The 25,963-nt window shown below is 37.7% G+C and overlaps 1 long non-coding RNA gene across 1 annotated transcript in view; it reads left to right on the plus strand.

The window, feature by feature from the left end:
* LOC105463132 (uncharacterized) overlaps positions 1-25,426 on the plus strand; it is a 56,239-nt gene extending 30,813 nt beyond the window's left edge. Inside the window, exons 4-6 of the long non-coding RNA XR_011624728.1 lie at positions 14,166-15,967; positions 22,889-22,967; positions 24,115-25,426. This is a non-coding gene — a long non-coding RNA (uncharacterized lncRNA). The remainder of the gene's footprint in view (positions 1-14,165; positions 15,968-22,888; positions 22,968-24,114) is intronic.
* The last annotated feature ends 537 nt before the right edge of the window (positions 25,427-25,963 follow it).

A 25,963-nucleotide genomic window follows, 5' to 3' on the forward strand; every position in this document is an offset into this window, starting at 1 on the left:
GTCAACTTGATTGGATTGAAAGATGCAAAGTATTGTTCTGGGTGTGTCTGTGAGGGTGCTGCCAAAGGAGAATAACATCTGAGTCAGTGGACTGGGAAAGGCAGACCCACCCTCAATCTGGGTGGGCACCATCTAATCAGCTGCCAGTGCGGCCAGAATAAAGCAGGCAAAAGGTGGAAGGACTTGACTTGCTGAGTCTTCTGGTCTTCAGCTTTCTCCTGTGCTGGATGCTTCCTGCCCTGGAACTTTGGACTCCAGGTCTTCAGCTTTTGGACTCTTGGACTTACACCAGGGGTTTGCCAGGGGCTCTCGGGACTTTGGCCACAGACTGAAGGTTGCACTGTTGGCTTCCCTACTTTTGAGGTTTCTCTACTTCTCAGCTTGCAGATGATCTATTGTGGAACTTCACCTTGTGATTGTGTGAGTCAATACATCTTAATAAACTCCCTGTCATATATACATCTATTCTATTAGTTCTGTCCCTCTAGAGAACCCTGACTAATACTAATACCATCTATATAGAAGAGCTTGGGCTGGGCGCAGTGGCTCACACCTGCAATCCCAACACTTTGGGAGGCTGAGGCGGGTGGATCACTTGAGGTCAGGAGTTCAATACCAGCCTGGTCAACATGGTGAAACCCAGTCTGTACTAATAATACAAAAATTAGCCAGGTGTGGTGGCACACACCTGTAATCCCAGCTATTTGGGAGACTGAGGCAGGAGATTCGTTTGAATCCTAGAGGTGGAGGTTGCTGTGAGCTGAGATTACGTCATTGCACTCCAGACCGGGCGACAAGAGCGAAACTCTGTCAAAAAAAAAAAAAAAGGAAGGAAAGAAAAAAGAAAAAGATGAAGATCTTGTTCTCCTCTAAAGATGGATAGTCTCTGTGACTCTCAAAGCGTGTCCTATGCTTTGATCTAAAATGCAAGCAACTACAAGATGCAGAAGCTATGCTTTCTATTTTTCTAACATGTCCTAAGACATAGAAAACATTTTAAAAACTAAGGCCAGTATTTAAAAATACATCTGAAGTAGTGTTTACAAGATTCATATTTTAAAATATTCTGAGATATTAAGATAATTGTAGTACAATTCCACAATGAAATACTCTGCAAGCATTAAAGCTTATGAGGCAATAGTTTATTGACCCGGGAAAAAGTTTACAATGTATTGCTAAATGAAAAAGAGAAGCTAAAAAACAGAATAAATTGTATAATCTCATCAAATTATTTGTGTGTGCTCATGTGCACACAAACACACAATTAACTCAAAGAATATACACCCCAGTGTTAACAGTGGTTACCTGTGAGTGGTGAGATTAAAGAACATTTCACTGAATGCTCCTTACTGGTTAGCAAAAAAAAAAAAAAAAAGAACAAAAACTTGACCTCTAATATTCCCCAACCTTGCCTCGTGTCCCCAGATAATGTAATTGGGATGTGGAGGTAATTCACAGGACTCTTAATTCTACTGAAGTGACTCTTCAGTCTACACAGTCTAGAGATCCCAAGGGACAGTAGCATTTCATATTCTAACTTGCAGTACTGCTCTAACTATTCTAGATACCTAATTTATGATATAATATAAAATATTTCTAATTTAGATGCTTCTGAAATCATAAGATACCATATACAAATAATAATACATGCATACAATGACATAGAGCTGACATAATATCAGTGAGTAAATGTTGAGATGGGGCAAGAAAACCGTTTTACATGTTGCCTTTTACTGACCTGTAGGCCCCTAGCTAACACACTTTTCACCTTACAAAAACTGCATGTTTTATCGGCCCTATTGTGAACTAAATGTGATCTTTCTCAAAAGAAAGTGCCCAATAAATAAACATTATTTCAAATGCACACCCAATATTCAGTCCAGTGGCTGGCTATTTGGGCCAGATGGCGGAAGAAGAGACAGGAAGTGTTGGCCTATGAGAGGACAACCTCAGGAAAACATCACGAGAGTGGATATTTCTGAGCTAAAGCAGGGCAGAGTCTCTATCCTGGCTGGAGCAACTCTTAGGAGGCCCAAGAATAACAGAGCTTGCAGGCTTTGTTAGCTGTAGCTAATGGTGCACTCACGACCCGCTCTTCCCTGGTGCGGTGGCCGAGTTGCCAGCTGCTTTTCTGTATTCATCGAAGCTGCTTCTAAAACTGGCTGGAGTGGAGCCTTTGTTTCTCAAATTCTGGACTCATTTTTAATTCACGGGTTTGTAGTTTCAGTCAGAATTGAACTTCTTGGTGTTCAAATGTATTTCATCTTGGCAAAACAGGCATTCCTAGGTGCTCTGTCTCTCTCTCCTTCTCCCTGTCTCTGTGTCTCTCTGGTCTTTTCGAGTGACAAAAACTTTTAAGCTGCTCGTATTTTTTTTAAAGCATGCGCAGAGGCATCTTGGACATCAAATAGCTCTTACAACACACAACCTTTTGATGATTTAAGTGTAAATGAAGCAGAAACATATGGATTCTATTTTCCATAAATCACACACGGTCCTAAAAAATCAAGGAGGGTATGTATTTTGCACGATGTATTCTGTTTAGTTGAACCCAAAACATCTGAAGAATACTTGGAGATTGATGAATCCAAAATATTTACCCATCCCTATTTATAACATTGTGGGGGAGCCCTTGATTTATGGTGACAACTAAACTGCTTACATCTGTTGAGTGGGCAACCAGCAACCAGTGTGAGCTTCAAAGATAACCGTGTTCCTTCTTCTGTTCTGGCTCCAGGCATTCAAGTCAGCCTTAGATCAAAGACACTGAAGCCTTTACTTGAGCTGGTCTGGTTTGCTCTTGCTTGAGCTTTTCTCACCTAAAACAATTGCCAGTTATTTCAAGTTATGTGATATCCAATCATGCTTGTGTCACTGTGGGATGATGCCAACCTCCAGCAATAATCCAGATCTGACCCCTTGTGGCAGCAGCCCCACCATAAGGAATTCTGGATTATTTTCCCTTCATAAAACCACAGCTGTTGTGCCTGCACAAGCCCCTGACTTTTTCATTAAAGGAATAAATCTCATTTTCATGGAGCAGGAGAAATGCTTCTCCTTGCTGGTATCTCTGCCCATCCTCAAGACTGTTCATTGATGCAAAGTCCAAATCTTACTTTGCAAGCTACCAATAATCCTTTGGAGTTTATTTAAACTTGGCAGAGACTACATGCTGTGAGAAAAAAAAATTGCAATGGCAGCAGCAGGGATCCAAACAGGATGTTCGTGAAGTCTGGCAAAATAGGTCCACTGAGTGCCTTGTTCTCGTCTACCCAATTATTGTTTACTTCATTCTTATCACCTAACTCAGAAGCAGCAGGTTCCAGCCACCTGACATCTGTTATCTCAAATCCTTTAACCATCCTACAAGGTAGGCATTAGTATCCTTGTTTGACAGATTAGAAAACTGAGGCTCAAGAGCATTAAGCAACTTGCCCCATTGGCAAGGCTATTCCAAAGCAAATCTAGGATGGACATGTTTGTCTTTCTGGTGCCCAGATGGCTTCCCTTTGCTGCCTTCTGCTAGATCTTGCTGCCATATTCCCATGCCCAGCTCATAGAAATAATATCTTCTATGAGTTGCCCAGACTAGTAAACATTTAAAACATTTAAAACCTAGACCCTCATGTCCCTGAAACAGGATGCTTGAAGAAACACTGGAGAAACATTATATAAAACACTGAAGAAACATTCCCTGTCCCTAGGAAGGGAGATCAAAAGACAGAAATCCTTCTATCTGTCCTGGCAATGTTTTTATGATGAGTCCGACCTCAAAAGAGAGAGTCATTTTTCAAATATGCCTTTTGTCACAAGAACAGCCTTTGTGTAAATTGAGTTTTATATGCTGTACTAGACTGAACTTTAAAATGTCTAAATTTAAAATAGTGCAAAAAGTGTCTTGTGGTAGATTCGAAGGAAAGGAGGAGAGGTGCATTTTAAATACTTTAAAACTTTAAAAGTTTATTGTATTTGATGCACCAGAGTCCTGTCCATCAGATCTTAAATCCTCAAGGAATCCTTGCCCTAAGATAGTATTTCTCAGCCTTTTTGTGTTAGTATCCCTCTGCCACAAAGACTTTTAAGGTTTATTTTCCTAATCTTCCCTCATCCACTGTGAAATTGTAATATATCACAGATATACCTTATATCTATTTATGTACTGTGGTTCTTTGGCCCGCTACAAACAAATGCAGTATCTAAGATTATGTCACCCTTGAAACCAGTTTTCACTGCTTCCATGGGGAATGCATGCTGAGGGTCATACATCCAGAGAGCTGACAGTGTTGGCCTCAGATGATCTCATGGCCAAGCTGATGTACAGAAAAAGTAGCCAGGAGGCTACAGAAACCATGGTAATCCTCCACAGATTGCCTAAACAAAAGAGAGCAGCAAATTTTCCCTTAAGTGTGTTCAAGAGAAAAATGGACTTGTTTGAAAAAGGGCAATAAATTTATGATATTTTCTATGTATTTGAGTGGTTTTATCATAGAAATAGAACTCTTGGAGCTGAAGTGGACTTCAAAATTGCATCAAGTCCAGCCAACTGTTCTCAGGCAAAAAGATATTTTTGGTCTGACTTTTTAAATTGATGAAGCATTTAAGTAGAGAATATTAAGCTATTTGTTTATGTGGCACAGATTTAAATTCTAACACCAAGAAAAAAAATATTATCAGAAGACGCCTTTGCTTTATCTTTGCCATAAGAAAAACATTACCAGGACAGATAGAAAAATTTCTGTATTTTGATCTCCCTTCCTATGGACAGGGAATGTTTCTTTAGTGTTGTATCCAGTGTTCCACAGATAATAAAATATTTTGTATATACTGTGTTGTAAAGCCTCCTGTTTCAGGGATGTGAGAGTCTAGATTTTAAATGTTTGCTGTGAGTCTGGGCAACTCATCACAATCCTGGCTCTCCAGGCTGCACTGGCTCAGTTTTCTACCCTGGTCTTCCACCTCTTTTCCTAACTTTCCCAACACCCCTAAATCAGGACCCAGAGCAGCTTTCCATAGTAGATTCTCAGTGATTATTTGCCTACTATGCTGGGCACACACCTTATTTTGTTAAAAGAGATAATAGTGACAAGTGGGTTGAAGATAACCAAAGTTACAAGATGTTAAGACCAGATTCACATTTAAAGATTTTTACCTTATAATGTTAACATTTTGAAACAATTTTGTATCTTTTTAGAGATTTGGCAGAAGTCCAAGACCTTATGGCATGTGAACAATAAATATTTAATCAGTAGTTTATCACCCAAAGGTTTCTAAAGCCGGTTTAAATTAGAGTGTTCATGGCTGATAATAGTCTAATATTTGACGTTTTCATGTGTGTTTTATGAAGTGCTTTTCAACTCCTTAATTAAAGATAGTAAGTTATAAGGAAATTCCTTCTAATTGTCCTTCTTTCCACCAGTCTCAGAGAAAGGGATATCTTTCTCTCTGGTAATTTGCCCCCCCTAGTTAGCCTCTCCTCTCTAGCACCTTTAGTTTCTTCTATTCTGTTGGCTTCTTACCCTCGACTTTAAACAGACTCAGTTGTCCTCTATCTTAAAAGAAAGTAATCTGCATTTTCTGTGTGTTCCTACCTACTTCTTGAGTAGAAGAGATCCAAGCCCCTGGTTCTATTTTACACACACACACACACACACACACACACACACAATTTAATCACCTCTCTACCCCATCATTTGGTTTCTATTGCTTTTCTCACTGAAGCGTCTTCTGAGAACATCACTGGTGTGCTCCCAGTCGGCTCAGCCAAGACCTTTTCCTGGTTTCTCTCACCCACCATGACTTTGATACATTTAACCGTTGCCCTCCCACCCACTAGAAATTCTCTTCTCCTTTAAACACCTCATTGATTTTACAGGCAAAAAAATGTAGCAAGTTTTTAGACTGACTTCAAGACCTGATTAGTATGAATATAATCCATCCAAGAAGTAAAGAGTTCAAGACCTAAGTCACAGCCACAGTGCTTGGTGTGGACGCTGTCTGTCACCACTGTGAGTGAGTGGAGAGAGAGATGACAGCTGGTTAGTAGGGAGCACTGTATTCTGAGATGTGGAGATTATTCTTGCCGCATGCCAAGTCTTGTACCAGGCAATTTGCTATTGGGATCACCCTTTGCTATAATAGGTGGAGTGTTCTGTCTCTCTTCCTTTCCTAATTTCCTGCAGATCTTTGCTAAAATAGAAACTTGGTCAGAGTAATAACACATGAAGTTTTACCAAGAGATGATCAATATCAGCAAGACTAAGTCTATTTACCTTTTAGAGGCTTTCCTTGAACCCTGAAAGCCCTAAGCCGACTCAGGTAAAGACCTGTACCATGCCCCTCTAGTCCTTGCTAACTACCTAATGAGGCTGAGTTCAGGGCCCATGGTAAGGAATGAGGATGCTGGAAAAAGAGAATACTGTACAGACAATCCCTAGGCTGACTTCATATGAACCAAAATGAAACTTAATAGGAAAACATCCTCTGGATCAGTGATTCTTAAATGGTGATAATTCCTCCACCCCAGGAACATTTTGCAATGTCTACAGACATTTTTGGTTGTCACATATAGGGTGAAGGGGAGCGCTGCTAGTGGATAGAGGATAAGATGCTGCCAAACATCCTAAAAAGCACAACTAACTCCTCCACACCAAAAAAAATTATCTGGTCCAAAACATCAGTAAATGCTAAGGTTGAGGCTTGTGCACTGAACTCTCAGGTATAAAATGGACTCTGAGTGGCAATGTTTTCTTTCTAGAACAGGCAGAGTCAACCGGCTTTTTCCAGATTCATGGTTCATAACCAAGGAATTCCACTGCAAACGAAGCAGCAGGCACAGAGAGTCTCTATAGCTTGTTCATATTTCTACAGCCAATATGTGAGGACACCTTGGAAATGTGCACGCTGGCCCTGCCTGACTCACTTCACGGCCCACGCTTTTTTCCGTATCACCTGCCCCAAGCAGCTGAACTGCAGACATTCAGTTGTATGTGACTAAGGGCTAAATCACTTCTGCAATGCAAAAATTAGCTCGAGAAAATGCAAAGACAGAGAACTGAGACGAAGTGTTCCCTGTGAAGTTTGTAATGGAGTTAGAGTGGGACAGAATGAAGCTAGGGGTTGTCTGATATGTGGGCAAGTACAGACTCTGAGGTGTGAGGTCAGAGCCAAGTTATAGGAAAATAAGATGAGGTCAGCTGGCTCCTAGATAAAGCAAATGACTGGTAAAGGCTTTTACGAAAGTGATGATCCCAGCCAGGTGAACCTGGTCTTTACCAGATTCTCTCTTGCTTATGCCCTATTTGTTATATCCTCTGGACCTGGAATTACCCAGCTCTCCTGTCCTCCCCAGTTTCCACCACAAGTCACTTCTCCTTTCCCTTTGTTCTCCTCTAAAGCTCCTTCTCAGAGCAGCTCTTCAATAAACAACCATGAATTTTCAACTTTTTGGCTAGTAAGATAGTGCTTATGTTTCACATTGTTATTATTAACAATATATTATCTCTCCAACATCAGACTCGGAATGGAAAATTTTATTTATACTATTGTAAAGTCAATGCTTTGGGAAATATTAGCTATTTTTGCAGACGAAACTCTATTCCATCTTATTTTGGAAAAGAGGCATCTGAAGTCCAGAGGGGAAAAAATTATCCACCCAGTTTAAAGTAGAGCCAATGAAAATATGGCCTTTCTTACTCTGTCTTTTGTTATTTATTGTTAATTTTCTTGGATGGACAGTATGTGCACACACACACACACACACACATATATATATACACACATTACAAAACTGAAAAATAAAAATAAAAATTCTATTTCCACCCCTGACTCACCAGGTTCCCACTCCAGGACCCTACTGTAGCAGCAGCTTCCACTACCAATTTCTTGTGTATCCTCCCAGAAAGTCTATGCATTTACAGATGTACATCTATGTGTGAATATTGCCTCCCGGCCTGGAACCAGTGCCCTTCCCATTCCTCTTTGTGGCCACCACAGCTTCTATTGCTCAACACAAGCCATGACAAAACAGATGACACATTTGTGCTGTTGAAGGAAAACTCAGTGACTCAGATAGACACAAATTGTTCCATGTACCTTTCATCCTCATTACCAGGTAACTTTGCCAAGGTCAAGTGGTGACATTCTGATTTACCACTAAACTGACTGGACGTAACTCACATTTGATGAGAATATGAAATTCAGATATCAAAAAGGAAAAAAAAAAGCTTAGATTTTTGAGTTTCATAATTAAACTTGTTTTTATTGCTTTGTTGAGAATATTATTTCTCATTTAGTTCAATGGATGCAATCTATCTGAAAAGTTAAAAATAGCATTTCTCCAAAATTGCCAATTCATACCTAAATCTTTAAATTTAAGGTCCAGAATCATCACATTTCTGAAATTTTCCTTTAGCATCTCAGGTAAAAGAACCAAAAGGGTCTCATTGTTTTAACTGGCCAGATTAGGCTGAGCTTAATCCAAGCTCCTGGTATGAAATGCAAATTTGGCTCACGTGGCTGTTCCATTTACAAGAACCTGCATTTGAATAAACCAGGAATACATTTCTCTTGGCTCTTATAGAGCCCTTTTGATAATGACTCCAGCCCTCCTAAGGTTTTTATCCAGGTTGCCTGAAAGTGGACAATTTTTACAAGTTTGCTTTGGCACCCATGGCATGGATTTTTATGGAAAGTCACAGTTGTTTTAGTGGGCGCCAGTTTGCCAGCAGATCTCTGTGGGAGCCTCCCAGCCAATTTGATGAGAAGTATATACACCTAAAACATGCCAAGTGATGTGAGGAGTGACCTGTTTCCAGTTCTTTGCTCTCCTGCATATGACCATTGATACATCTTTGCTCTCAATTTAAGGACACACTATTGAGTATGTGCAGTATTTCTGAAGTCAAACAACCATTTCTATATGGACGCCTCCTCTGCTTTTTCTCTGCAAACATGTCTGTTTCTCTGGGATTAGATCCAATTTATTCTATCATATCAAACTGTTAAGGCAACAATGATACATGTTCATTGGAAATATATATTCTCCATGAATGAAACAAAATGAGGATTTGGTTAGGAGAAGGTGGATATGTGGCCCAAGATTAATTCTCAACATGCCTTTTAATAACCAGCAGAAAAAATCACTCATTTAGGAGACTTCTAAATGAGTGTTTGATGTATTTATGCGACCACATGTAAATCATGATGTAATCACCAGGAAGTCAAACTGAGATTGACTTAGAGTTTACAAGGTTCTTGCCCCAAGATTAAGATGTGTCCCACATTTTTCCTTTATTTTATTATTTTTTCTATCTGCCATTTTACTCTCATGTTTTATTACTTTGTATTATTGGAAAGCTTATTACAGTTTTACTTTATGAAACACTTAAGAAGACTAAGTTTATTAATGGCTTAATTTAGAAACAATGCAATTCTCATTTAATAAATTAAACTAGAATTCTGTAAGCCAGTTATTTCATATTCATAAACAATACTCTTAGCACATTTTTTTCAATAAGGCCAGAAAACTAATGTATAGCAGAGAAAAAAGTGTACATGAGAGTAGATTTTATGTTTCACGCAAACCAAAACTCAAAGGTAACCTGTTATTTTACAATCTTCACCTTCCCTTCAATTATACCAGCTTTAATATTTTTCCTTTGAATTCCCCTGAGTCAGATGGTTCTCTTAAGCTTCAGGATTATAAAAACAAGAAACCTTTCCAAAATCATATGGTTAAAGTCTCAACCTGCCGTTAAAAATACTACTGGTGAGGCCAGTGCTGCATTCTCTGGACAGCTTTCATAGGCTATATGAACTCAGAGAGTCACAGTGAACTGTAGGGAGCATGGCATTCTGTACCACCCTGTCCCTGGAAAAATACCATGGCAGACTCTGGGAATTGTCTACCCAACATGTATTTCCTGCCTCACTGGCCCTTTTCTCTTTCCAGTAAAGAGGCTGAAAAAAGATTACTTTCCCATCTTCCCTTCCATCTGGGGGTAGCCTTGTCACCAATTTCTGGCTAAAAAGACATAGGAAAACATCATTAGTGTAGTGCTTTTCAAAATCAGCTGTGTATAGGTATCACCCGGAGATAGTGCCAAAATGCTGAATCGGAATCAGGCAGAGCCAGGGATATTGCATTTTAATAAGTTCACTAGTGGTGGGTGATGCTGTGATCTGAGGACCACAATTTGAGTAACAAAGTCTTAATGGGCTTCTAGCAAGGATTTTCCTTCTTGATTTGGGCAGCAGGGAGAAAAAATCCTCTTGTTCTCCCTTCTGGCTTCCTGCTTTCTAATAGAATTGAAGAAGAACATAAATTTGGAGTGGGGTGACCCATCTTATACCTAAGAGTAATGGAAGCTAGCATGCTGAGAATAGCAGAATAGAAGAATAGAACATGTCTAGGACTTTGATGATGTCACTATGCCACTGAAGTCAGCTAATCTTGGCACCTTCTACTTCTAGACTTTTTAAAAATGGAATAAGAAGTATCATTATGACTTAAGTCGCTACTTGTAATATTTTCTACTATATGTAACCTAACAGTTCTTATATATTACACAAACTAACCTGGTACATCCAGAGCCAAGTTTATAACCTATTAGTCCTAAGGCAAATCCCATTTCTTATAGTCAGTAGCCTACAGAGAGTAACTGGGCCTGAGGAATGGTAATTCTTTGGCTGCCAAGTCTTCTGGGAGCAGAGAACATTCACTCATGTGCTGCTAGATGAAAAAAATATATATTCTTAGGATTGTGGCAATTAACCTGTGGCACAAAAATGGGGGAAAAGTGAATGGAGAGAGGCATAAGATTTGGAAGTGTTTCTTGTGTTTTCTTATTCTCTAATTAAACTATTCTGAGGAATGACAGAACAAGTGGTTTCCTATGAGTGAGCTCATAAAGTGAAGTTTGCTGCTGAAACTCATTGGTATCCAAAGGCATTTTTTGGTATCTAATACTGAAGGTATGGGTTACAGAATTATAGTAAATTAACTAATGTGTACTATTTTGGAAAAGCATGACACTTGCTTCTCCTAATATTAAACAAATATAGGGTGAATATAACTTTGTTAACAATGCATTTTGAATTTGTTTGCTCTATCTTTAAGAATATTTTACCCCCAAAGTTCTGATAGTTCCAATTCTGTCCAACTCTTTGATAGCTTTCTCTCTCACATATTAATTTTCTCCTAGTATTAGTTAAGTTACAATCTTACCTGCTGTGAAAAACAAACAATAGTAGCTTAAATTAGATACAAAATTATGTCTGCCTCATCTGACATCCAAAGACAGATATGGAACTTCATGGTCAGCTCCTTACATTTCCACATTCTCCATTGGCTATTGAATGGATATGGTTCAATGCAAGTCCATTGGATTTCATCTTCCACTGCCTAATGTTTCCACATGGAAGAGATACACCTCACTTTCCTTTTCTTCCCATTAGCCAAAGCAAGTTACAACTTTATGAAAGTTAGGGAATCACAATAACCACATGCCCAGAAGGAGGAGAATGAGAATATTTTTAAAGAGCCAAATAACTGCCACAGTATTTAAACAGTGAATTGCAAATGCCATGTAAGACTAGAAATGCTAGTAATCATGATTGCTAGAACCAAATCAAAATTAAATGACTCCCCCTAATTTGGCTGCCAACTGTGTTAATCGCCATCCTCCCTACTTTGTGCAGTTTTTTTTTTTTTTAATGACTTTCTCAGATACAGGTCATACCTACTAATGTGTGGTCTAATAGCCAGAGTAGAAAGGAAACCATGATTCTGTTGGTCTATATTACATTGAGAAATTTGTCATGCAGCTAAAAGTTATCACCTTTGATGTTCAAAAAAAGGTATCTTTCAAAGCTATTTTTCATATTCCTCTAGAATTACTACTTTGGACAGTGCTGGAACTAGGAAAAAATGTGAATAGGGTATGATTTAGAGACAGTTTATAACATTTTGAAGGTAATAACCCCTTTCTACTCTCTATCTTGCTTTCCAAGTCTTCTGTAAGTCCAATACCAACACCTAAGTTTTCACTTTCCAAGGAGAAATTCTTATTCGGACTCAATTCCATCTCAAAATTTATCATCAAAATTTAACTCCACTGTGATCTATTCTTTAAAGACAAAGGTCTTTGCTAATCAATATGAAAAAAAAAAACGTATTACAAAGAGTTCGTGGTCAAAAGGAATTGAATATGTAATTATTCCAACTAATAAATTTGTAAATTTACAAGGGCCTTCAATACCTTAAGCCAAAGGAGAAAGAATAGGAATCTCAGTGTTCAGGAAAAGAATTATGGAAGATCTCTTTGAACAGATCTTCCCTGGGGGTTTCCCTTAAATCACTCCATAGGCCTTAAAATGCTTGTTATAAACATGAATGATACATCTTTTTTATTATCCTGCTATTAAAGTAACCTGAATGATACCATCTGATGTTGGCGAAGATGCAGTTTAACTGACCTCTAATACATTGCCTTGTATTGGAATGGGATGACTTCTGTTGAAAAGGCAGTTTTGTTGATAAACTCAATCAATTAATCTAAGATTATGCATTAAATGTGACTGCTGATGAACGTTAGGCAAAATGCAAAAGAAACATTCAATGGTCCTATACACAGTCTCTTCTCCTGGCATACTGCCTTCTTTGAGTTCCTCTAATACATATATGTCCCTTTGCTTTCACGTGCCATTAGGTTTCCTGAAATGCACTCATCCCCCTTTCTCTATCCCATCTTACAGTTTTGCTGACTAATTCCTCATTGATTATGCTTTATTTCAATGCTACTTCCTCTAAGAAGTCATTCAAGGCTCTATGAGGAGGGGATTCAGTTTCTTCTATGTGTTTCCATAGGACCTCTACTTCCTCAAAGTACTAGTCACTCAGTAGGCTAGTCTGTACTACCCATAATAAGGAAAACCCCAACAAGGCAGAGACAGTGGCTCCCTTGGTGCTATGGTCTGAATGTTTGTGTGTCCCACCTCCACCTTGACCTACAAATTTATATATTGAAATCTTAAGCCCCACAGTATTTTAGGGAGTTTGGGACCTTTGGGGAGGTGATTAGGTCATGAGGGCAGAGCTCTCGTGAATGTAACTATTGCCCTTATATTATAAAATAGGCTTTAAAAAGCTTGTTTGCTCCTTCCACTCTGTGAGGACACAATAAGAAAACAGCCTGCAACCCGGAAAAGGGCCCTCACCACAACCTAAACATGCTGGCACCCTAATCTTGGACCATCCGGTCTGTGGTATTTTGCTAGAGCAGCCCAGTATACCAAGGTACTTGGTCACTCTTGCCTTCTTAGTACATCAGAAATAGTATCCGTAGTACTGCTCAAAAGCATATTTTGAATAAATTAGTTAATATATTTAGCATTGTAGAAGACTGTCTCTTTATAATGTACTTACTGGTTTTACCCTTGCCCGATGTTAGGGTTTCAAAATTTAACTGTTGTAGGAAAGCAATAAGAGATACAGAGAGATCTACTCTGTTATATATAGATCTAGGTAGATTAATACATTACCTAGAAATATGTAGACAATCTCACTATTAGGTGAAACAAAATATGTAAAAAACTATAAGCACAAAGATGTGCCTAGCAGTCTTCTTTATCTTATCAAATATCAGTGTATTCCAAATGTTCCTAAATAGGGGAATGTTTAAATTAATTATAGAATTATGCTTGAATGGAATAATATGTACCCATTGAAACGATGGATATAAAAAAGGACGGTTGAGGAGACTATGTCACAACATGGAAACTCCTTATAATAAAATGTTAGTCAATTACAAAGTAAGATACTAAATCATGTGGACATCATTATTGTAAGTATGTGAAAACGTTTGTATGAAAATAATGATTGCATTTAACTAAAGAATTGTGGTTTTTTTGGTTTATATTTCTATTCATGTGATTATGTTACTTTTATATAAAGTATGTAATAATGATATTTGTAACTTTAAATGCAATAGAATCTGCATTATGGGTGACAAAATAAGAGTTGGTCTAACCTTTGTGATCCAAAGTTTAAGAGATAAGATACAAAGAATGAAAACCAATATTGACTGGATCAAAAAAGAGATTTTACTTCATGTGATTAGTTAATAGGAAATAAATTGCTAATTCAATAAAACTTGTTTCTTTCGCAGAACTCTTTTTGCCCAACAGAATGTGGACAGCAGAACTGTTCCATAAGTGGCGAGGAAGGCACACCTGGAAGGCAGTGATGCTGGCGCAGTGGGAAATGCATCAGTGTGTACAATTCTTCTCTGGTCTTTGTAAATAGAAATGCTCACTTTCTATGTGAAACACCTAAATCATTCGATGTGAAATTCAGAATAAATTTAAAGGTAGAACAAGCAAATAGCTAAACAAAGGAGTGTTTCAGAAAGGAAATATATCAAGCTTTGGCTCAAAAGCAAAACAATCTTTTCATGAAGGGACGTGTTCACAGCCTCTATTAAATGCATACTCAATCACAAAAATAAAGCCCATCTGTTTAATATTAGCTTTTGTAATAAACATTTTAAAGAAAGGGATGTAGAAGGCAAATATGTATTGTAAAACAAAATGTGTACTCTTGGGATAAGTAAAACTTCCTCTGAAAGAACTCCAAAGCTTGTTCTTTATACCAAAAGCAATAACAATTAGTTGCATGACACCACAATAGCAGAGGCATATTCTACCCTTTGAGAGGAAAGGATATTAAGCTGAAAATTGAGCATATGATCCCATAGTATAGAATGCCAAACTTCCTTGGATGCAACTTACCAAAGCAAAATTATATAGCTGAAGTGTATCCTAAAATTTAGAGACAGAAATGATATGTTTTAAAATCATGACTTAGATATACTAAAGTTTCTGGCTACATTAAGAAGTTAATTGTCATGTACTTGGATACAGAATCAAGATGTACTAATTTTTATTGGTACACTGGCATTAAGTGAATGTATAGCATATGTTTAAAAGGATGTATCTGAGAAAACAAGGTTGAGGGGAATAGAATACTGAAGTCTAAACTGAGGGTCGTTTCAATATTTTATTAGCCATTTTATGCATATGAACACAGACCATATTAGATATTTAGCAAGCAGGTGGAAAAAACCTGTTTCTGTCAGGGAAAGAATTACCTCTATTGAGAAACACATGTGAATAGGTCTGTCTAGTTTGGAAGAAGTTGCCTCTCTTGGTCAACATTGGATGGTAGGGAGCTGTTCTATCCAATGTAACAAGCACTGGCCACATAGAGCTATTGAAATGTACATGGTAAATTAATTAAAATCTAATGTCACATTTAATTCATTAAGTGCTTAATAGCCATATATGATTAGTGGCTACCATATTATGTAGTGCAGATTACAGAACATTTCCATCATCATAGAAAGTTCTGTTGTATAGGACTGGTCTGGGTAAAGTTTGAGAGACAGAGAAAGTACTCCACGGGAATCTTGGACTTAGAGGTGAGTAAAACTTTCACAAAGTGGCAAGGGGATCTGAACAGAGAGGTGACAATTTCAGTGTGATGAGAAGCTAGAATCTTGTTAGAAAAGAGGGACTGTTGACTACAGAAATGTCTGAAGTGTTTTTTCAAAAACGAATACCTAATATTCAATGCTCCACCTCCTCCCACTGATACCTTTTGTTACAAATCTTCAGGAAACCTAGAATGGAACAACACAGCAAGGGCTGCTGCCTGGGCATTAGAAATAGAACACCACACCCAATGGCTAAAGCTGGTGGCCAGAGATAAGAACTTAGAGGCATCTCTCCTGCCTACCAGACTGGGCCCCCTGTTTTCCCGCCACTTCCTTTAAATAAACGACTCAGGCATTTGCCCATGAACTTAAAGCTGCCACTCTCTCTTTCTCTCTGCCTGACCTTTCATTCCTGCCTCACGTGATCGAGGGATGGAGAGCTGCCCTCCAGATTCATGGCACCCTCCCTGCCCAAGGTCTGTAAGTAAAAAGCTTTGACTTTGTTTCTTTTTGTGTTGGTGTATTGAATTTTCACCTTCCATCTGAAGAACCAGCGACTATCCTAGACTGGATTTTCCAAGGAAGGCCAGGATGAACACAACAGCAGGCTCCCAGTGCTAAGGCCATGGTCAGTAGGCATAAACTGGACACAGGCCAGGCAAGAGTCTCAAGGATATCTGGCAATATAACCAAGTTCCCCATGTGAGGGACATCCTGGTCTCAGGTCAGACAGCTAGGCATTAAGCCATCTGGTAGGTGAAAGAAGTGTTCTATGAAAGGCTCCTTTTCATTTCCTGTTAGGGCAGGATTGCTAGCCTCTCTGATACTGGAACCACAGTTTAGCTAGGGGCTCTAAAAACAACTCTCCTCCACACATAGCTATGGGTCAATGGTATCTGGGGCAGTATGGGTCAGTATCACATTCAGCAGATGGAATGAAGCATAGAGATTAGAAATTCAATAGAAATAGCAACTTAAGGTCAGAGGTGACCAGGTAAGAAAAATAAGACACCGGCCCCACCTCAGTACCCCAACATTGCCATAAGAAAGGATCCCCAGAGAGCTGTCTAAAGCAACTTGTATTAAATTAATCTAAGGCGACTTCAGTTGATTGTAGAATTACTTCAATTCTCCAACTGATACAAGTTACACACATGTGAAAAAAATTATAAATTACTATTCCTTTGTCTTTATTTCCTGACAGGCAATAAACATTTTCTTAGGCATTAAGAAGCATGAAGTAAAGAACCCAAATGCATTCTCCTCTATTTATTCAGCTCAGAAAAGGCTTAAGTTCAAAAGACCTAGAGATAATTTTTATGAGGTGGAAATTTCTTGACTGACAATGAGAGATCGATCATGGAAACTTCTTCTCACCCTTCCTTTATCTTTGTCGGCTCTTTGCTGCTGTTTTCAGATGTGTTAGGAATAGAGAGAAACTTCTGGCAGACCTATTTTGTGAGGTAGATATTCTAGCTCGGAATAAAGTAAAGGTTTATGTCACCAGATTTCTTGGTCAATACTAGGAAGACGTTTAGCTTCTTGGGTGGGTGCAAGAGTAACTGACTGTTCTTTTGTTTTCCAGAAACCAGTAACATCCACCGTATTAAACAAGAATTTGTTGTTTATTTGTGGATTTTTTTAAGTCTTTTGGTCAGCGCTGCAAATAATAAAGACGTCTAAAATTAAATGAATACCAAAATAACTATGGCATTTCCTTAGTTAAGCATAATGGCTTCTTCAGAGCAGACTCACTGCATAAACACTGAACATTTTCTTTCCCGCCAGTAACATCTGTGAACAAGTTCACCACTTGGGAAAACAAGAGACTAATAACTATGTCCAGACACGGGTGGGCACAGGTGCTTCAACAAACCATTCCACAAACACACCCCAGTTCCGACAAGTGAGCTATTTCTGACTGATCTTTGAGACTTCCAGTCACACTGTGTGTTTGGCCTGGGAGCCGGGTGACCCAGTGGCAGGGCAGTCAGCATCATTAGCTCAGGGGATGGACTTTACTGGCAGAGTGCCTTCCCTGAACATATTGACTCTCCCAACAGAGAACGGCAGCCCAGCGATTTATTAAAAGCAATTGTGTGTTTCCTTGGTCTAGCCAAACATTTGGTGCATGTTACACAACCCTCCAAGACCAAGCTTCAGTCTGACTCCGAAGAGAAGCTTTCCCCCACTAGTCCCAGTTATAATGAACCACTGATCTCCCACAGCGGCCATTTTCTGGGATGTTCATTGGATACTTAATCATGTACTGCCTTGTGAGAGGTACTTCTTCCACTTGTAACAAACATTTTTTATTTTTCTCATTTAAAATGTTTGCAATTTACCCCTGTTAAATTAAATTTATGGGATGGCATTGTATTGAGCTCAGCTTGTACGCAAGGCCCCAAGAGACCAGCCCAACCCGGAATGGAGTCATGCGTGCTAGGTGCCACATAATCAAACTGATCATGGCTTTTAAAAAGCCAGTTTGAACAACAACAAAAACAAACCAGATTTTCAGCAACCAATCCAAACAGGTCCAGTCATCCTAAGCTGGCATGATAAGGAAACTCTCTCTTCCTTAACCCTGTAAGGAAAGTAACTTTTAAACAATGAATCCACATTTTGTTTCTTGTTTTATGTCCTTCAGCCTTTCTGCCTATAAAGCCTACTCCCTCTGCTCAGCTCATTCGAGTGCCTTTCTGTTTTGTAGATGGAATGCTGCCTGATTCACAAAACACTAATAAAAAACAATTCGATCTTTTCAACACAACTTGTTGAAATTTTGTTCTTTTTCACCCTTAACTAAATTTCATACTCTTTGATGGTAGACATTTTTTAAAAAAAAATATCTGATTTGTAGTAGTATTAAATGTGACAGCTTATGTCTAATAGGCCTTAATCTATTTTTGTGAATTTGAAAATAGATTTTTAACACTGGAATTTAGAAATAAGCATAAACTCCTAACCCCTTATAAAATTGTTTTGGGTAGCAAAATGTCATTTATCTAGCATTCTAGTAGTGTCAGAGGGAGAGAAATTCTCTTTTATTAAAGCTGGGGATTGGTGAGTGTGTGAAGAGAAAAGGCAGAACAGATACTCTAAGGCTCGGGAGATCCAGAGTCATTATTCAATGTGCTAGCAGAAGGAAATCCGCTGAATCAATTAACTACTCAAATGTATACTGCCTGTCTCTAGAATCATCCAGATAAAAATCAAATGCTCTTCTCTGCTTCCTAACACCCGCTGTATGGAGGCTGGTTATTTTATAATAATGATGATGTTCTGGTCATAGACACAGAGTATCTAGATTTTGCCTATAAGTGCCACATTTTATGCTCACATATCGAATGCATCAGCTAAAACATGTTCAACGTTTAGCAGGTCAGTGCCTTTAGAATACAAAGTTAGCAAACAAGCTCTTTTTTCAAATGACATTTTACTTCAAAGACCTGTGAGAAGTGAACACAACCTATTATTCTTGAATACTCTAAAAAAAAAAAAAATCCTAGAGAATTAGAATTATTTGGCCTGTGCAAAAGACAGAAAATTTTGAGAACAAATTAGCTGTTCTCAACCTTTTCAAAAAACAAAGCGGAAATGCATACATAAAATGCCTTTAATACATGTATAGCAAGAGGGGATTTTTCTTTACTTTCATTTTTGAGAATGACAAGCATGTGTGTTTTTATTAAACCGGAGGCAGACTTTGTTACCATAATGGTGTATCAAATATATGTACACATGAAACCATTACTATAATCATGATAGTGAACACACTGATCACCTCTGAAAGTTTCGCCATGCTTATTTATCTCTCTTGCCTGTCTCCCAACCTGACCTCACCATCCCCAGAGGGACACGGATAACCTTCTGACACTATAGATTAGTCTGTATTTTCTAGAATTTTTTATAATTGGAATAATATATTAGGTAACCTTTTTTGTTTGGCCCCTTTGACTCAGCATAACGATTTTATGATTCATCCATGTTGTGTTCAGTACTTTTTATTGCTGAGTAGTATGCCATTGTGTGGCTATGTCAAAATTTGTTAATCCATTCGCCTGTCGATACATTTTGGGGGTTGCTTCCAGTTATTGGCTATTATCAATAAAACTGCTAACATTTGTATGTAAGTCTTTGTATGGGCATATACTTTTATTTCTCTTGGGTAAATACCTAGGAGTGGAAAGGCAGAATCATATGATAGGTGTATGTTAATCTTTTTAAGAAACTACCAAATTGCTTTCCAAAGTGGTTTCCATTTTACATTGCCAACAGCAATATATGAGAGCTAAATTTCCTCTACTTCCTTGCCAACATTGATGTGATTATACCTGTAATTCTAGTTATTCTACTAGATGTGTAGTAAAGTTTTGTGGTTCTTTATATTCACCTTATATGTGCAAATGCCAATTTATAGAATGATATTCTCAACTCACTATGTTTTAAAACTACATCTTTACCAGTAATAATCACAGTGTCACTGGCCATAGGGGCCTGGTAGGATTCAAAACCATAAAGCAATCAATATCCAAGTGGAGGCGTCTCATCATCTTGTTGACTTCATGGTATTTATAGTTGAGTGAATGCTGGATCACCAGTGTGTCTGTCAATTTCTCTTTGGAAAAGACCTAGTGAAATTGTTGTCATATTATATGAGAAAACACCCATCCGTGGCACTGTTTTCTTTAGGTCTGTAATTTAATGAGCAAAAGAGACAAAGAAGAGGTTCTTAAGCTACTTTGTGTTTTACACTTGAGAGAGATGTGTAGGATCAGGAAGGGGATGGACTGAGTATAAAGGGCCACACTGCCCTGTTTTCCCAGTCCTAGAATAAGAAAGCTTATGTAAGAGGTAATGCTTTCAGAATCCATCAGTCATATCTCACACTGGATAGACTCTACCTTCTGGTGTTTTTATCACTCACTGTTTCAGTTCCCTTTTAGCTCACTCAGGAACCCAGTTTCCTAGGGATTTTTTATTGCTGTACCTTGGACTAGAACAAAGCATGACTTTGGGCAGTTGTGTAGCCAGATAGAAACAACAGGGCTTGAAGAAGGCAGTGGGTTGTATCTCACCAGGGAAGAATTTATTTAACGGGAATTTTAATATTTGATATATTCTCCCTTACAGTAATACAGTTTTCCGTTTTCCCTTACTGCTCTTCAACAATTAAGGCCAGACTCAGAGTTTTATTATTCCAGGAAAATAATGTATAGATATTCCCTGGATCAAAAATGCCACTCTTCAGATTTGAGTCTAAAATCAGATTTTTAAAATATTTTGTGAAACAACAGCATTAACATTCAGACCCTGTTGAAACAAAAACTTTTCAAAAAAAGAAATTCCAAACTTTTCTTTATATATCAAGATCAAAACATGGGAGTGTGAACCTAAGTATTATAAGCCACAGTAAAGAAAGGAACGAAGATATGGTGTAGGGAAAGACTTCATCTAACAGAAATAAAAAAAGATTTTTCTAATTGCTGTGAAGCAGAGCCAAGAGAGGGTGAAGGTTTGGCAAGAGGTCATATACAAGTGTCCTAGCTCCTCTCTTAGTACCAAAGTCCCTGTGATGATGGGTAGAAAGATACCAAACAGGAACAATTCAAGGGTATTGGGGCTAATGGACTGTGTCCATAGAACCAGTCTGTGAGACTATATTCCTTAGCAAAAACCTATGTTCTGTTTGGTCTTGGTGTCTGAAGAGAATAGCAATCGCTGAGAGAAAGGCCTTGAACTATCTCACAGAATCCTGCATGCTGCAGCAAAATGTGGAGGAAGCAGGCAAATGCTCCGGGCTTCCCTGTGGGGCACTGAGGTACCGGACCTGCCGCCCAAGGAAGTCTGTGGTACAGGGGTTAATGCACAAAAAGGCAATGATGAAGTCCATGGCCAGTTATGTGTGAATTTCAGTACAAGTGCATAGCACCAGTCCAGACAAGGACAGCCACCACTAGCAGGTGTCTGCCTATCCCTCCCAGTAAGGACAAAATACGGCATCTCAGAAAATGCTGAAGACCAGAGGATGGCATGAGGAAGAGATTACCCTCCCCAAATGCTATAAAAATGCATTTGCTTCCACTTATATCCAGAGGTCAGTTTGGACAGAAAGAAAGGGAGTAGAAATTTTGAAACTGAGAACTAATCCTGATAGGAAATTAAAACTAAGAAAATAATATACCTTTGATTGGCAAGCACAATTATTTTTTCTGCTATCATCAGCAGGAATGGGGTTTCCAAGATAAGATGAGATCAGTTTCTGGATATAAAGAAACTACATTTTGTTGCAGATTTGAATTGTACTGTGTGCTTTTTACCAGCTCCCCCGACCCCAATCCCCAACAACCACTGCACCACACGTTCCTATGTGTTAGTAGTGATCCCAGGCAGAATTCTCCAGGGAGAGCCTGGTCCCTCAGCCTCATGCAAATGCTTCTGATCTCCCTGAGTCCCAGTCTAGAGCACCATGGCTACTCCTTTCTCTGGGAAAATGATCCTGTTGCCTTGTGCAGAATACAAATCTCCTGGAATAAATAAACACATATAATGATGCTTTGTTGATTCAGGTCATCTCACCCTTTCTCCTATAGAGGGGAGGACAAGCGAATTAGACACTTGTTTTGACTCTTCCTCAAACATAGATAGTGTATATGAAAAGGAGACACAAAGCAGGTTTATACAAGTCTCCTATTCTGTTAGTCTTATATATAGTTCTATAAAAAACACATAAAAATGACAGAAATAATAATTTTTAACTTCTAATTGATTCTAATAATCACATAAAGTAGAAATCTTGACACAATCAGGAATTATAGTTGGTCATTAATTAAAAAGTCAGTTAAAACACCTACTTATGAAAGTTATACATACCTTTCCCTTTTAAATTAAAATATGCATTTATTCACCATTATACAAATTATACAAATGAATGCACTTTTGCTTACCAATCTTTTGATTTAAAGCCAATAGGTCAAATGATTAAACACATGCTGTTATTCTTAATAAACTACTTCACTGTGTATTATTTATAATTTATAATTTTTATTTAATCCACTTATTTAATGTGAATTGAGCTCTTGAAAATACTTGTGAAACAATTTCGGTGTAAAATCATTCTAGAGTAAGATGATTCTCCACTCTATTTTTTACACTAACTATCCACAGGTAATTCATTGGTAATTTTTAATTACTCATCTCTATCTGATTTTGAATAAGTTTTCCACTTAATTTTCATAGAAGCAACTTTTAAAATGTTTTCATTCATAGTTTATTGATTTATATAACATGTGTTTAGTTTACACATTTAATGTTATAAGTACAACTGGCATAAATTGATTTGGAAATAAACACAACTGGTTATGGTATTGGTCAACATATATCTCAATTGGTAGGTGCTTGCCAGAATAAAGGCTGCCAAGAGTGAACATTCAGCAAGCCATGGGCAACAGTGTGCTGGAATGGAAAATACTGGTTAGTACGGAAAGTTGATGAATTGGTCATAAAGTAATAGAGTTTATTACAAAACCATTCCCAGCAAATTCATATTGCATTACACAGCAATTTTTTACAAAGTTCACCAGAAGCATCCTTTATCAATGAAGTCAATCAGTTTTCATGTGCTGCTTTGTAGTGCTCAGTAAGGCACTCTCTAATATGATTTGTTATTTTTGTCTTCATACAGGTTGAGCATCCCTTATCTGAAAATCCAAAATCCAAAACTGTTTGAGCACTGACATGACTTCTCAAGTAGAAAATTTCACACATAAGTATTTAATACAAACTTTGTTTCATGAACCACATTATTTAAATAATGTGTAAAACTACAATAGATCAGGCTATGTATATAATAAAGGGTGTATAAATTTCATAATAAATATGAAATAAATTTCATAAATGAATAACGTAAATAACAAATGAATTTAATGTTAAGAGGGGTCCCATCCTCAAGATATCTTATTATATATATGCAAATATTCCAAAATCTGAAGAAACTTGAAATCTGAAACACTTCTGTTCCTAAGCATTTTGAATAAGAGATATTCAGCCTGTAATCTATTTATTTCCTACCTGGTCCTCTAGCTTTGAGATATTGAGTAAGTCCTGGGTTTTTAATGTACATAGGAAGCTCTTACCTTGGCATTTTAGTTAGTTCTATTCTGCTTTTCTGCAATTATTCCTTATTTTCTTGCCACTGTTTTGCCTACTTTTTATCAATTCCCAAGATCAGTTCTATACCATATTTTAAATAAGCAAATTTTCAAATTGTTTACCAATCAATAAAGCCAGGACAGGGACACTGTGATGGTTAATTTTATGTGTTAACTTGACTGGGCCATGACATGCCCAGATATTTTGTTAAACATTTTGTCTGAGTGAGAGTTTCAAGAAAAGATTACCATTTGGATCAGACTAAGTAAAGCAGATTTCCCATCCTAGGATGGGTTGGCCTCATCTAATCCGTTGGAGGCTTGAATAGAACAACAGGTCTCCAGTAAGGAAGAGTTTGCTAGCTCAACCTAAGGAAGAGTTTGCTAGCTCAACCTGTTTTCAAGCTGGGGCATCAGTCTTCTCCTGCACTCAGACTGGAACTTATATGATTGTTTCTCCCATTTTTTAGGGCTTCAGACTTGGACTGGAGCTACACCCCCACCTCTCCTGGGTCTCCAGCTTGCAGAAGAAAGATTGCAGGACTTCTCAGCCTCCATAAATGCATAAGCTAATTCCTTATAATAAATCTCTCTCTCTCCTCTACACACACACACACACACACACACACACACACACACACACACACGTATCCTCCTATTGGTTCTGTTTCTCTGGAGATCTTGACTAATACAAGCACCTTTCAATCAGATTGGAGGCTGCCTAATGCTGGAAGTGGGCCATCCATCTCTACTGTGCTAAATTTCAACCTTTTAGTTGCCTGATCACGGAGAGGTCTAGGTGGCCTAGGTAGCAGAAACACAGTCAAAGGCTTAGAACAGCAGCTATTTGTCCTCATTTATCTTAATATTTTAGCAAGTACAACTCTATCTGTGTGTGACAACAAACTACAGAATTCTCTTATAATTCTAAGGCATTTTTAGTGTGTGTGTGTGTTTGTGTACACAAATGCATATGCACACTAACATAACTCCCAGAAATGATTTCCACTGACAAGTCATAAAGAGTTGCAAAAAAAAAAAATGACTAATTTAGTACATAATACTAATTCTTTTTAGACTTTTCATCACAGGGGGTCAAATATTAATAATTTTACCATAAAAGTGGAGGTAATCGGAAAATATTCTTACTTCTGACGGAATACTTTCAAGTTGAAATGGTGTTATGTTTCAATTAATAGCCTGGATCTCGTTAAGTCATTAACACATTCTAAATTCAGGGACACAAATTTGAAGTAAAGCAAGCGGGAAGGAGGAGGGATCTTTAAGCTTTAAAATATGTCCCTGCTTTAAGCTGAAGTTAAAGCTGACCATATAGAAGACATAAAGTACTTTTTAGTGTGAAATGACGTTTGTGGTTATGTTTCTATTTGATGAAAAATGTTGTTTGTGAAAATCATCCATCCTTATTGTGAAATTTTATTTTTATTAAAAATGTGGGTATTACTCAAGTATTCGTAGATAAACTCATGTGCTATCATGAATTTGTTTCAAAAGAATTCAGTGGACAGGTGGAGGAGTAGGAAGTATGGATAAAATGAGATTGGCTGTGTTTGATAATTATTAAAGCTGGTGATGGGTAAATGGGGGTTCATTATATTATTCTATTTTTATGTATGTTTGAAGTTTTCCACAGTACAAAGTTTTTTTCTCTCCATTTTCTATTTTTTTACTTTAGCCATAATTATACTTGTGTCTCTAATTCGTATTTTAAAATGTAAAATGAAAGATCATTAACATGGTATGTATCCAATGAAAACTAAAATAAATCATAAAATAATGAGCCCTTTTTCATAGCCATTCCATTATTAGTCTTTTAATCATGATAGTGTTCTTTATGGGAATTGGAGAAATTACTTTCGGTTCATCATTAGAGAGTTAATAAAGTTTAGAGAATTTCTGTTTGTTAATTCATTTAACAAATATTGAGTACCTCCTTTGTACCAGAAACAGTGTGGGAGGGTTATCTGCACTGAGTGAAAATATATTTTTTTCATTCCCCTCCAACAGACAATTATCAAATCTATGCTGCATTTTAGCTATTTTCTTGTTTATCAGCTCAAGGCATACAGCATCCCTTATGAAAATATTGCCGAGTTTTGCTTTCTGCTAAGAAACTTACTATTTTTAGAAACAACACGTTTTCATATTCTGAGTATTTTTTAATTTATTGATTTCTATAAATAGTCCATCATCAAAGTGGGATAGATCAATAGATAAATTAACTACCTTTTGGAACTGGCCTGGTATCTAACATATGAAGAAGGTAAAAATACTAATTATAGAATGGTACAGTAACAA

This window comes from Macaca nemestrina, chromosome 6 (assembly GCF_043159975.1).
Source record: "Macaca nemestrina isolate mMacNem1 chromosome 6, mMacNem.hap1, whole genome shotgun sequence".
In the NCBI taxonomy this organism is placed as follows: domain Eukaryota; kingdom Metazoa; phylum Chordata; class Mammalia; order Primates; family Cercopithecidae; genus Macaca; species Macaca nemestrina.